The 13,218-nt window shown below is 42.0% G+C and overlaps 1 long non-coding RNA gene across 1 annotated transcript; it reads right to left on the bottom strand.

The window, feature by feature from the left end:
- Positions 1-6,728: 6,728 nt before the first annotated feature.
- Positions 6,729-11,377, bottom strand: LOC119934415. Its single transcript, XR_005452929.1, has 3 exons — positions 11,243-11,377; positions 10,363-10,517; positions 6,729-6,860 (listed from the first exon to the last, which is right to left on the bottom strand). It is a non-coding gene; the product is annotated as an uncharacterized LOC119934415 (long non-coding RNA).
- Positions 11,378-13,218: the final 1,841 nt, after the last annotated feature.

Below are 13,218 nucleotides of genomic sequence, written 5' to 3'. Positions count from 1 at the left end.
ATTTTGAATCAATCAGTTCTATTTATTAAGAACTTACTGTGTACTGTATGCTTGGGAGAGTATAATATTACAGAGTTGATAGGCATGTCCCTTGCCCACAAGGAGTTTACAGGTCAGAGGGAAGTTGTCACCCAGTGTTGTAGTTGCTGAGTTTCTCAGATGCACTTCCCAGGCCTTGACTTTAATAACCTTTTGAATATGGTGTTTTTGATTTGTTCTGACGATTCTGACACCCATCTACATGTTTTGTTTTGTTGCCCGTCACCCCCTTCTAGACTGTGAGCCCGTTGTTGGGTAGGCACTGTCTCTATATGTTGCCGACTTGTACTTCCCAAGCGCTTAGTACAGTGCTCTGCATACAGTAAGTGCTCAATAAATACGATTGAATGAATGAAAGTAAAGAAATGGCCTAGGACAATTCCCACGTGGGAAGCACCCATGGGGAAGACTATTAATTCCAATTCTTATGTCCAGTTTCCTCTTGTCTCCTTATGTCTTCTGTTTCCTCTTGTCTTCCTTATGTCTTCTGATGTCCAGTTTCCTCTTGTCTAAACAATTGTATAAAATGAAAGGATGCTGGTACTATTTTATTGGTTTTCCACTTAAGGAAAACCACTTAAGGGTGACATAGAATAAATTAATTACAGGTTCCATATCAATACTAAGAATCCTTCCCCTGATCTACTCTTTGGGCTGCCTTGGCAATACCAATTAACAAATTTGGCTATGGAATCTTGAAAGTCTGACATGTATCAATTTACACACACACACACACACACAAAAAAAAAAAATAACAAAAACACACACACACACACACCACCCCTACCGGGGCAGTGCTAAAACTGCTCCCTTTGAAAACTCTGTTCTTTATATCTCAGGCTCTGTAACTTTTTCCTGTTAGGTGATGAAGGTCCCAATCAAAAGGAGATTGTTTGTAATCATATACCCTAGTATGATGCTGAGGGTAAGAAATCAATAAAGGCCAGGTCTGTCTTATGCTTCAAGTCCCTTTTTTCTACAAGGCATGAGAATATAACCCAGTCATTAGTACCCTGCTTTTTTTTCCAAAATCCAGTTTTTTTTTTCCTTTGGGGAAGCTGGAGGTCATTAATGTTCTCAACTCTACTCATAATTATGCACTCCATAATCTGTCTGCAATAAAAAGAAATGAACTGATAACCCTTTGGGTCATTTGATAATTTATTGGATTTTTTAAAACCGACCTTCTATTTTTTTTCAAGATCCTGAGAAGCCTGTTAGTTTTCAGACTTTTAGTAATAAGTTTCTGGAGCCAACTAGGATTGAATAATTAACAAACCCAACAGTAGTAAATGGTAATTGCGCACATTTAAGGATTTTGGGATTCAGACAACTTGATCTTAATGAGTAACTCCTAGAAAGTAGTACTGCTGTATACTCAACAACATGCCTTAAACAAGGCAAAACTAGCATTTGTTTCTGAAAGTAATCCTGAATCCAATTATTTCTTCAAAATATGTCCTCATTTTCATGAAAGTAAAAGAGGTTATTACAACTACCATGGTTACGATTAAGACTGTGAGCCCGACATGGGACAGGGACACTGTGTCCAACCCAATTTGCTTGTATCTACCCCGCGCTAAGTACAGTGCCTGACACATAGTCAGCACTTAATAAATACCATTATTATGATTATTGATACATATTGGATGAACTCTGGGAAGCTTTCATCTGTTCTACGTCAGCTTTTTGTTTCCTAGGAGATTGCAGTCTTGGGAGTGTCTCTCAAATGGCTGAAGAGGCTATTAGATTGTCACAGCTGTTTCAGACCTCCTTAGTGGGGCCTTACTTTTTTCTTTGTTGTGACCCGAGGAATAGTCTGTGCTTCATCTGGAATTAGGAGGCTAGCCTACACACAATCCACTCTCACACACACAAACATGCTTGTGTGTATTTTCTCTCACTCTCTTTGTCTCTCAAAATAAACCACAGACTCACCCAAGAGTGAGTACCTTAGTCATGGAGGAGACAAGAAGCAAAAGGTAAGAATAGAAGCTCTAGCTTATGCCAATGACTCCACTATTTCCTCCGTCACCATCTCCATCACATTGGAGAAGCAGCGTGGCTCAGTGGATAGAGCCCGGGCTTTGGAGTCAGAGATCATGGGTTCAAATCCCGACTCCGCCAATTGTCAGCTGTGTGACTTTGGGCAAGTCACTTCACTTCTCTGGGTCTCAGTTACCTCATCTGTAAAAAGAGGATTAAGACTGTGAGCCCCCCCTGGGACAACCTGATCACCTTGTAACCTCCCCAGTGCTTAGAATAGTGCTTTGCATATAGAAAGCGCTTAATAAATGTCATCATCATCATTATTATTATTATCATCATCAGTCGTATTTATTGAGCACTCACTGTGTGTAGAACACCGTACCAAGCACTTGGAAGAGTACAATAAAACAAAGTTGGTAGACACATTCCCTGCCCACAACTATCTTACAAGTCTAGAGGGGGAGAATGACATTATTATAAATAAATTACAGGTATGTACATAAGTGCTAAGGGGCTGAGGTTGATGGGGGTGAATAAAGGGAGCAAACCTTTAGGCGATACAGAAGGGAGTGGGAGAAGAGGAAATGAGGGCTTAGTCAGGGAAGGCCTCTTGGAGAAGATATGCCTTTGATAAGGCTTTGAAGTGATGGTCTGTCAGCTATGAAGATGGAGGGTGTTCCAGGCCAAAGGCAGGACGTGGAAGAGAGGTCGGCGGTGAGATAGACGAGATCGAGGTACAGTGAGGAGGTTGGCGGTACAGGAGCCAAGTGTGCAGGCTGGGTTGTAGTAGGAATTCAGTAGTAAGGTAAGAGGGGTAAGCTGACTGAGGGCTTTAAGGCCGATGGTAACAAGTTTCTGTTTGATATGAAGGTGGATGGGCAACCTCTGCAGGCTTCTGAGGAGTCAGTAGACAAGTTACCTTCCCAAAACAAAGCTTACAGTCTACAGATCACTTTCAAGTGCTCAATAAATACAATTGAATGAATTAATTCACACCTAATACGTAGGTGTTAATAATAATAATAATGAAGGAATTTGTTAAGCACTCACTGTTCTAAGTGCTGGAAGACGTGTCTGATCTGCTGTTACTTATTTACTGGCCACAGCCAGGAAGAGAGGTTAGGCTTTTCTTTTTTTGGAATGGGCACAATATCGTTCCTTGAGCTCTTTTTTGTGATTTTCATCAGATGATAATGTTGTGATGGTTTCTGCCTGAAGAACCACCTTGGGGGGGGACGGGCTCAGCGGGAATCCTGAAAATAACCGGCTAACGGGGCTGACCGAGACAGCCGAGGATACCAAGCCGGTTACCCTGGCAACGACCCCTGGCCCAGAGCCTCGCATCACCTGACAGTCCTCAGATATCCTTGGGGCTGGAATGACCCCCAAAACATCTCAGTTATCTCTCTGGGGTACTCAAACGATAGAGTTGATTCTCCCCGATAATCATCCTCATCATCACGATGAGGAGGTATTTGGGAGTAAGGAACGTGTCTAACCAAATCTGTTGTACTGTCCTCTCCCGAGCGCTTAGTACAGTGTTCTTCACACAGGAAGAGCTCAATAAATACCACTGATGATGATGAAGGTGATTAGTTAAGCTCTTACTATGGGCCAAATACCGTACTAAGAACTGGAGTAGATACAAGGTAATCAGCTAAGACACACTCTCTGTCCCACATGGGCCTCGGTTTCAGGAGGAGGGAGACCCGGTATTGAATCCCCATTTCATGGAGGAAGAAACTGAGGCACAGAGAAGTGAAGTGACCTTCCTAAGGTCACCCTTCAGCAGGCGATAATAATTAATAATAATTGTGGTATTTGCTAAGTTCTTACTCTGTGCCAAGCTCTGGGGCACATAAAAGATAATCAGATCCCACATGGGGCTCACAATATAAGTAGAAGGGAGGACACATATTGAATCCCCATTTTGCAGATGAGGGAACTGAGGCACAGAGAAATTACATGGCTTGCCCAAGGTCAAATACCTGTAAGTGGAGGAACTGGAATTAGAACCCAACTCCTCTGACTCTGAGGTCCAGGCTCTTCTGGTCTCCCTAAGGATGCATCCTGCTGGGAGAGATGGCTCCAAGTTCCTGTCTGGTCCATAGGATCACTGACCTGCCAAGCCAAAGGCCTAGGGCTCATCCCCTTCTAGCTGGGCTTTCTAGAAATCCCAGTGGGAATGCCAAGCTCTCCCTCTTTTGAGCCATCTTCCCCTTGAAGCAGGTGCAAGTCAGACATACTTCTGTTTCAAGAAGCAGCATGGCCTAGAGGAAAGAACAGACGTCTGGAGTCAGAAGGAGCAGGGTTCTAATCCTGGCTCGGCCACCGGCCTGCTGTGTGACTTTGGACATATCACTTAACTTCTCTGGGCCTAAGTTGCCTCATCGATAAAATGGGGATTAAGACTGTGAGCCTCGCGTGGGATAGGTGCTTTGTCCACCCTGATTAGCTTGTATTTACCCCAGCATTTATTACAGTGCCTGCCACATAGTAAGCGGTACCTCCTTCCCTTCCCCACAGCACCTGTATATATGTATATATGTTTGTACATATTTATTACTCTATTTATTTATTTATTTATTTTACTTGTACATATCTATTCTATTCTATTTTATTTTGTTAGTATGTTTGGTTTTGTTCTCTGTCTCCCCCTTTTAGACTGTGAGCCCACTGTTGGGTAGGGACTGTCTCTATATGTTGCCAATTTGGACTTCCCAAGCGCTTAGTACAGTGCTCTGCACATAGTAAGCACTCAATAAATACGATTGATGATGATGATGATGATGACAAATACAATTAAAACAAAGGTACAAATCAGATGATCGTCTGTTCCAAGGGCAGAATCAAGAAAGGAAAAGGGTAGTGGGAGGCAAGGAAGAGGAATGGGCTGAATTCTACAGCTCTCAACTTCCCACAGTATGACATGCAGTGGTTTTTAACATAGACTTTCAATGTTCCTTAAATATTATACAGGTGTCTAGTGTAATGCCATATTCCCCATGGGCACTCGATAAATATTTTTGAGGAAGATGCATAATATGTTTGGTCATTAAATGGGAGTCAAATATATGGAACAGGCTGACAGGTGACAGCATTTATTCACATGTGCCCAGTGCCTCACAAATACCAAGGAGCCCCAAGCGAAAGCACCTAGCTGAAAAGTGTGCATATCCCAATGTGAACTGCACATCTTTAATTCTTCCAATAAAATAATTACTTCATCCATTCTGAAACTGACTACTTCAAATAGAAAAATGTTTCCTTTGCTTCCTCTATTTCAATAGTTTTGTTTTATATTTAACACCCACTTGAATCTTTCCTATCCCTATGCCAATAATGTGCTATTCATTCCTCATCCTCACTAAGGTTTCTGGGGCTTATATTAACCTTGTATATAACATCCTTATGGTGCTCATGAAACCGTGAAAATGACTTGTGTCTGGGAGCCAATGAAATGAATACTATTACTCTATTTATTTATTTTACTTGTACATATCTATTCTATCTATTTTATTTTGTTAATATGTTTTGTTTTGTTCTCTGTCTCCCCCTTCTTGACTGTGAGCCCCCTGTTGGGTAGGGACCGTCTCTATATGTTGCCTAATTGTACTTCCCAAGTGCTTAGTACAGTGCTCTGCACACAGTAAGCGCTCAATAAATACGATTGATTGATTGAATACTTCTTTGAAATATAAAAGTAAAATGGAAAAAAATACTTAGTTTATAGGTAACTTGTGTCCAGAGATTCCTTAAGGATGTGATCTACATTAGAGTAGCAATGAAAACACTGGCGGGATGAGTTGGGGGTTGTCTGTCATTAAACCAAGCAGTGTGAGAAGCAACACGGCCTAGTGGAAAGAGTACGGGCCTGGGAGAGATGTCCTGAAGGCAGAAGGAGATGCGAGTCTGGAGGGAGGGAGAGAGAACAGGGGAGGTGATACAGATTTGGGTGTCATCTACATAGAGTTGATAGTTGAAGCCATGGGAGCGAATTACTTTACCAAGGGAGTGAGTGTAGATGGAGAATAGATGGAGACCAAGGAGAGGAAGGAGTCCGTGAAGCCAAGGTTGGATAACGTGTTAGGAGAAGGGGATGGTCCACAGTATCAAAGGCAGCTGAGAGGTCGAGGAGGATTAGAATGGGGCAGGAGCCGTTGGATTTGGCAAGAAGGAGGTTATGGGTGGCCTCTGAGAGGGCGGTTTCAGCGGAGTGGAGGGGGTGGAAGCCAGTTTGGAGGGGGTCCAGGAGATTGGAGGAGAGGAATTCGAAGCAGCGAGTGTAGACAACTCACTCCAGGAGTTTGGAAAGGAAGGGAAGGAGGGAGATGCAGTGCTCAGTACCGTGCCTGGCACACAGTAAGCACTTTACAAATACCACATGAAAAAAACAAAACAAAACAAAACAAACTAGGGAGTACACTATGAAGCCGAGTAGGTGGAGAGCACCGTAGAAAGGATCAGAAGTATTTATATGACAAAAGTGTTCAAGGAATTGACTAAATTACCTTCTTAAGTAAGGGGCAAGTTATTGTCTTCCAATAAAAAGATTACCTGCGCTTATCGTCTGATTCCTTACATTCCAGTTTAAGAGTCTAATATTCTGTAATTTTTTTTAAATGAAAGATTCTCTCTTCTCCTGACCTTTTCCATCAGTGACATGAACTTACCAGGCCATGCAAAAACAGACACTGACCGAGGAAGTAATTCAAACAGCAGATTCATGAAAAGGCCAAGTATTCTACTTCGCGTCGGAACAGCAAAAACCGCGAGGAAATTGAAGGCTGAACGTGACTCCTGAATTCAAAATAATGAACTTGGTTGTGCTCCTGTTGGAAGGAGAGTGAGAAAGGAGATTCCCTGAGTCCACGGAAGGATGCCTGTAGAGATTGCACACAGTAAGTGCTTAATAAATGCCATTATTATTATTATTAAAGAGCGAGGCGCGAGGGAAGCACACTTCTCTCCTCATTCCCAAGCAGAGCAATGCTACACCAGCCAGCCAGAGCAATTCTGCTGGACGCAGAGGCATCGCCAGTCTAATCCCCCTCCAAAATCTCTCCAGAGCTATGCAAGGGGCCCTGCCACAAACTGCAAGAGATGGTAGCCTGCTTTTTTAGGGTGCAATGGAGACGGTGAAAGGGGTTGCTCGTCCCTCTGCAGTGCCCGAGGATTTTTCAAGTCCTGAGGGTTCTTTCTTCACAATACCTCTAAAATCCACCCCTTCCTCTCCATCCAAACTCCTGCCACGCTGGTCACATTGTACATCAGCTACTGCATCAAGCCTCCTCACTGACCTCCCTGTTTCCAGCCTCTCCGGTCCCTGCTTTACTGTGCTATCCGGATCATTTTTCTACAAAACGGTTGTGCACTCTATTGATTTATTTTATATCACTCTTTATTTACTTATTTTATTTGTACATGTTTATTCTATTTATTTTATTCTGTTAATATGTTTTGTTTTGTTGTCTGTCTCCCCCTTCTAGACTGAGAACCCGCTCTTGGGTAGGGACCGTCTCTATATGTTGACGACTTGTACTTCCGAAGTGCTTAGTACACTGCTCTGCACACAGTAAGCGCTCAATAAATACGATTGAATGAATGAATCTAAAGCTGTGCCTCGCTTGCCTCATCTGTAAAATGGGGATTAAGACTGTGAGCCCCCATGTGGGACAGGGACTGTATCCAAGCCGATCTGCTTGTATCTAACCCAGCGTTTAGTAATAATAATAATAATAATGATGGCATTTATTAAGCACTTACTATGTACAAAGCACTGTTCTAAGCGCTGGGGAGGCTACAAGGTTATCAGGTTGTCCCACAGGGGGCTCACAGCCTTAATCCCCATTTTACAGATGAGGTAACTGAGGCTCAGAGAAGTTAAGTGACTTGCCCAAAGTCACACAGCTGACAATTGGCGGAGCTGGGATTCGAACCCATGACCTTGAATTCCAAAGCCCATGCTCTTTCCACTGAGCCACGCTGCTTCTTAAGTACAGTGCCTGGCACAAAGTCAGCACTTAACAAATACCACAATTAGCATTGTCCACCTCCACAACAAGCAGAAACTCTTCATGATGTGAGCCCACTGTTGGGTAGGGACTGTCTCTATATGTTGCCAATTTGTACTTCCCAAGCGCTTATCACAGTGCTCTGCACGTAGTAAGCGCTCAATAAATATGATTGATGATGATGAGGCACTCAATTAACTCTCTCCCTCCTATCCTCGCTCCTCTTCCACTACAACCCAGCCTATGCACTTCGCTCTTCCAATATCACCAGCCTCACTGAATCTCGTTCTTGCCTCTCTTGCTACTGAACCTCCGCTCTTCCCTCTCAATCAATCAATCAATCAATCAATCGTATTTATTGAGCACTTACTGTGTGCAGAGCACTGTACTAAGCGCTTGGGAAGTACAAGTTGGCAACACATAGAGACGGTCCCTACCCAACAATGGGCTCAGAGTCTAGAAGGGGGAGACAGAGAACAAAACCAAACATATTAACAAAATAAAATAAGTATTTTATTTTATTTATTTATTTATTTTATCTCCCCGGGCCTGAAACTCCCTCCCTCTTCAGAGCTGACAGATCACCCCTCTCGCCATCTCTAAAGCACTACTAAAATCATCTCTCTTCCAATAAAACTTCCCTGACTACTCTCTCATCTCCCTACCCTACTCTCCCTCCCGTCAGGGTCACATACACTTAGGTTCATTCACCCTAAGGATTTTGAAACTCGCCCTGACAGCACTTAAGTACATATTCTTATAATCTGTCCCATCTTATTTAATGTTTGGCTCCCCTGCTAGATTATAAACTCCTTGAGGGCAAGGATCTTGCCTATCTTCTCTACTGTACTCTCCCAAGCACTTTGTGCTGTACTCTGCTTAAAGTAAATGCTCAATTAATACCATTAATTGACTGATAACACATTCTAGAGAATGGACGGAAAGCAGGGGCCAGTACATTTTAAGCTTTTAAAACACACACCTGCACTTAGGAATGACACCCACAAGAGCAATTTGACAACATAAACAGAGCACACATAAGATGGAGTAAGACCATGAATCATTTAAACTTAAATCTTGTACAATTATGTTTTTGAAAATAGTAGCTATTTTTCCTAACTTCATTCATTCATTCAATCGCATTTATTGAGCGCTTACTGTGTGCAGAGCACTGTACTAAGCGCTTGGGAAGTACAAATTGGCAACATATAGAGATGGTCCCTACCCAAAAGTGGGCTCACAGTCTAGAACTTCATCATCATCATCAATCGTATTTATTGAGCGCTTACTATGTGCAGAGCACTGTACTAAGCGCTTGGGAAGTACAAATTGGCAACATATAGAGACAGTCCCTACCCAACAGTGGGCTCACAGTCTAAAAGTCTAGAACTTCATCCCTTCTTAGTCACACTGGTTTGAAAGAAGGAGATCATAACAAGTTACACCTTCATGTACTACTTACACTCATTTTGTAACAGATACCTCCTTCAAATTTGCATATTTTCAATTCTAATTCAAATAGGTCTTAACTCATACATAAAGTAAGTTCATAAATAAAGCAAGAAATATCAACAAACTAAGCATGCTTGGGACCAGAAGAAATTAAAACTAAGGAAGTAGTTCTATTTTGTTCATCCAAAAAAACCCTTAATTTTCATTCAGCTAAATGCTCTGCTATAATTAAAAGGAGACCAAATTAAATTGAAACTTTACATGGCATAAAATACAAATTTGAACACTGTGCTGTTCTCGACTCAAATTTGCTACCAAAATATCTAACTCACCACTGGTAATAGCACTTATCAAGTTCCCACCTGGCGCGGTGCATTTAGACTGTGAGCCCACTGTTGGGTAGGGACTGTCTCTCTATGTTGCCAACTTGTACTTCCCAAGCGCTTAGTACAGTGCTCTGCACACAGTAAGCGCTCAATAAATACGATTGATGATGATGATTGTACTAAACACTTGGGAAGTACAGAGTAAAGAAGGGACACATTCCCTGCCTGCAAGGAGATGCACATTTCTCTTCCTTATCAACATTTTTAAATCCTCCCTACTACACTGAGGGGTCAACCACTATTTTGTGCAGAAGGGCGCTATAAAATTAGGAAACAACAAAGGGACTGAAGATTCAATATCAAGCGCTTAGTACAGTGCTCCACATCCAGTAAGCGCTCGATAAATACGACTCATGGACGGATTGCACCGATCCTTTGGATTCTAATACCTGCCAGCTGAGAACCCTGATTCGACTGTTCCACCTTAACCTGAGCGCTGCCTTTGATTTGGCGACCGTGCAAATATTGTTTGGTTGCCTTACTCTGTATTGTTTCCGTTCTGACAGCTGAGGGAAGATTTCCAGGGACCGTTGGCAGTTGCAATACCTTGGCTGGTTGAAGAAACGTCTGAGATCGGTGTTCTTGCGAAACAGAGGGTTGCCTGTTCCAGTAGAGAGTGTCTCCGTGCTGGTAGGCTCTTCAGAAGGGGAAACGAGGAAATAAGGACATTTAACGTACACATATAAAGGATCCCCGAAAAGGTCTCTACTTGGAAAACATAAAGCATTAAAACCAGTTGCACATCCTTCATGGAAATTAAGGGTAACAGGTTCCACATGGTACAAGACAGAAGGGGCTTCTGTTGAAATTCAGAACTGCTTCTTTTTAATTTATTAAACGACATGAAGCAGGGGACTACTTAGGCTGCTCCAGAACTACACAGAACATGGACAATTTCGGTAAACCTGAAAGCGCCCTTTTAACAATGACTGATCATTCCAGGATTTGCTTCTATTAAAATTTTTGGTTAAAATTTAGGTAATTTTAAGCATGTCCTTAAAACCAGTATTCATCCCAACAGAAACTCAACTGATCCCAATCTTCCAGCTTTACAAGGTAAAAATCTGGTCTGTAATTGGAGCAGATTTAGCGGGGAAGAGTTCACTAGGGAGAAATTGGGACGTTGTCTTTGACATACAAATTTTTTCCTCTATCTTGAGTTACTTTGCATTATGGATTTAGTGGCACTAGAATAATGACTGTTTACTTAATTATTCCTGATCCGTATTGTTTTGTCTTTAGCTCTTCTGTTTCTAATTAGTTTAGTCATTTGGCCAGCAATGTGCCTCATCTAGAGACCCGTTTGTCCATTGGGTAGTCTTTTTAAAACCACAGTGTTCTTTTATGAATAAACTTGCATACTTTTTAAATGTCGTTTTTTCTCCTTTTGAAGTACTGCTTCGGGCAACTGCAGGTTTCCATAGTGCTAACCCCAGGCAGCAGCTGCTTTTAACTTCTACCTTTTATTTTAAAACTTAATTGGAAGTTTTTGTTGCCAGGAGGAACACTTCAAAGAAAGCAAAGAAGTTAAAATTAACACTTTATGCCAGAGGTTACTGAGGGAAGAAAATAGAAAGATTGAGAAAATAATGGGTTAATGAATCAGAATAAGAGACTGGAGAGAAAGAAAAAATGAACCACAAGGCTAAGCAAAGAATTAACAAAAGAGAAGGCATTATATATGCACACATGAAATGGGGAGAAATATTTTATTTTTAGTTTAAGATTTTACATGTACCCTGATGGAAATATCCCTGATTCTAGTTTTCAGAAACCCAAACGTCTAAATTCTAATCCAGCTTCTGATCTCTATTCTCATGAGTTAGTTCGCCAGGGTCTACACTTACCAAATCACAGCCCTAAAACCATTCCCACATATCACATTCACGGCGGATTCTACAAAAGCGCACGACTGAATATCTCCCACAAGGTAGGTGCAAAAACTTTACCGCCATAAGACACAAGATTAATAAATCCTACGCAAGGCTGCGTGTGAACTACAATATTGTACACATCTTAAACTCTTTGTTCGTTTCTTCTCAGAATGAGAATAATTGCCACTCATTCAGAGATCTAAATCTAGTTCACAGTAACTCTTTGACTGACTTGTACTGAATAGAAAATGCTCTCCACAACTAAACCAGAATGAGTAAATAATAGGAATTGAGCACAATTCTCGCAGTACATAAAGTTTGTTTTTCTGGGTGCTAATTAGAACTTTAGGAGGAGCGGTACATTTTTCTGATGAGTTTCGTGCATGGCTTTGTGTAGGCAGGCAAGTATCCGACACTTGGGTTTTGAAAATGATGCTACTGAAGGTTAGATTTTTATCATCATCATCATCAACAGTGGTATTTACTGAGTGCTTACTTTTGTTCATAAACAGAAGTGTAGGATGACAGATCATTCCTTTCCCCCAGTGTGAATGTCAAGAGTAGTACCCATTGTGCTGATGCCACTTGCTACCATGGAGTCAAGCACCACTCTGAATTCTGTCTCTTGGTGTCCCTACCTTCTTAAAGCTTCGCCTCTGAGAGAATCACCCAATTTCTAATTGTTGGCTGCCATGCTGGTCTGCTGTTCTCTCGGATGTCTCCCGCTTTATCACATCATCTGAGGCCTTGTTCCATTGTTTCTGTGGAATATATAGTTGGCGGGAAGTTCCTAAGAACCATACAAATTTGGCGCGGAATGGGTTTCACAGCGCTGAGTAAAGCAGGCCCTCCTAATAAGAGTCCGCTCCATGGAAAAACTTGCCAGATCAATCTTCTCCTGAAAAGGTCTCCCCTTCCTGAAGAAGAGAAAGACTGCAGCTATAAATCGGCCCCTGTTTCAAGACCTCCAAATTTGTCCAGAGGCAATAGTGAACACTGAATGACCCTCTGACCACTTCTAAGAGAGAATCCGATTTTTGCCACAACTACCGGTGCATATTACACCCAAAGAGAAAGGAATATTCTAAAGGGAGCTGCTAAAAGGCAATGGTCTACACCTGCTAGTGAGTGTGACAAAAAGACTGAAACTACCAAAATAGCAACTGAATTACAGGACGACATAAGGATGCAACAAACACCTAAACTCAGATATTATGTCGGGGTCCAAGTGCAAAAATGAAAGGATGCTCAAATTACTGCCATTATACGTGGTTCTAAGTACTGGGTTGATCATATTCTGAATTTAAACTGTGGACACTACCAAATGTATTGCCCACTGGCATTCAACAAGGCAAATGGCTGAATGGCAAATCCTGACAACTGAACAGTCAGCGTGGCTCAGTGGAAAGAGCCTGGGTTTGGGAGTCACAGGTTGTGGGTTCTAATCCCGGCTCCATCACTTAT

This window comes from Tachyglossus aculeatus, chromosome 11 (genome assembly GCF_015852505.1).
Source record: "Tachyglossus aculeatus isolate mTacAcu1 chromosome 11, mTacAcu1.pri, whole genome shotgun sequence".
NCBI lineage: Eukaryota > Metazoa > Chordata > Mammalia > Monotremata > Tachyglossidae > Tachyglossus > Tachyglossus aculeatus.
Note: the sequence above shows the minus strand (reverse complement) of the source record. Positions and strands in the feature narration are given on the sequence as shown.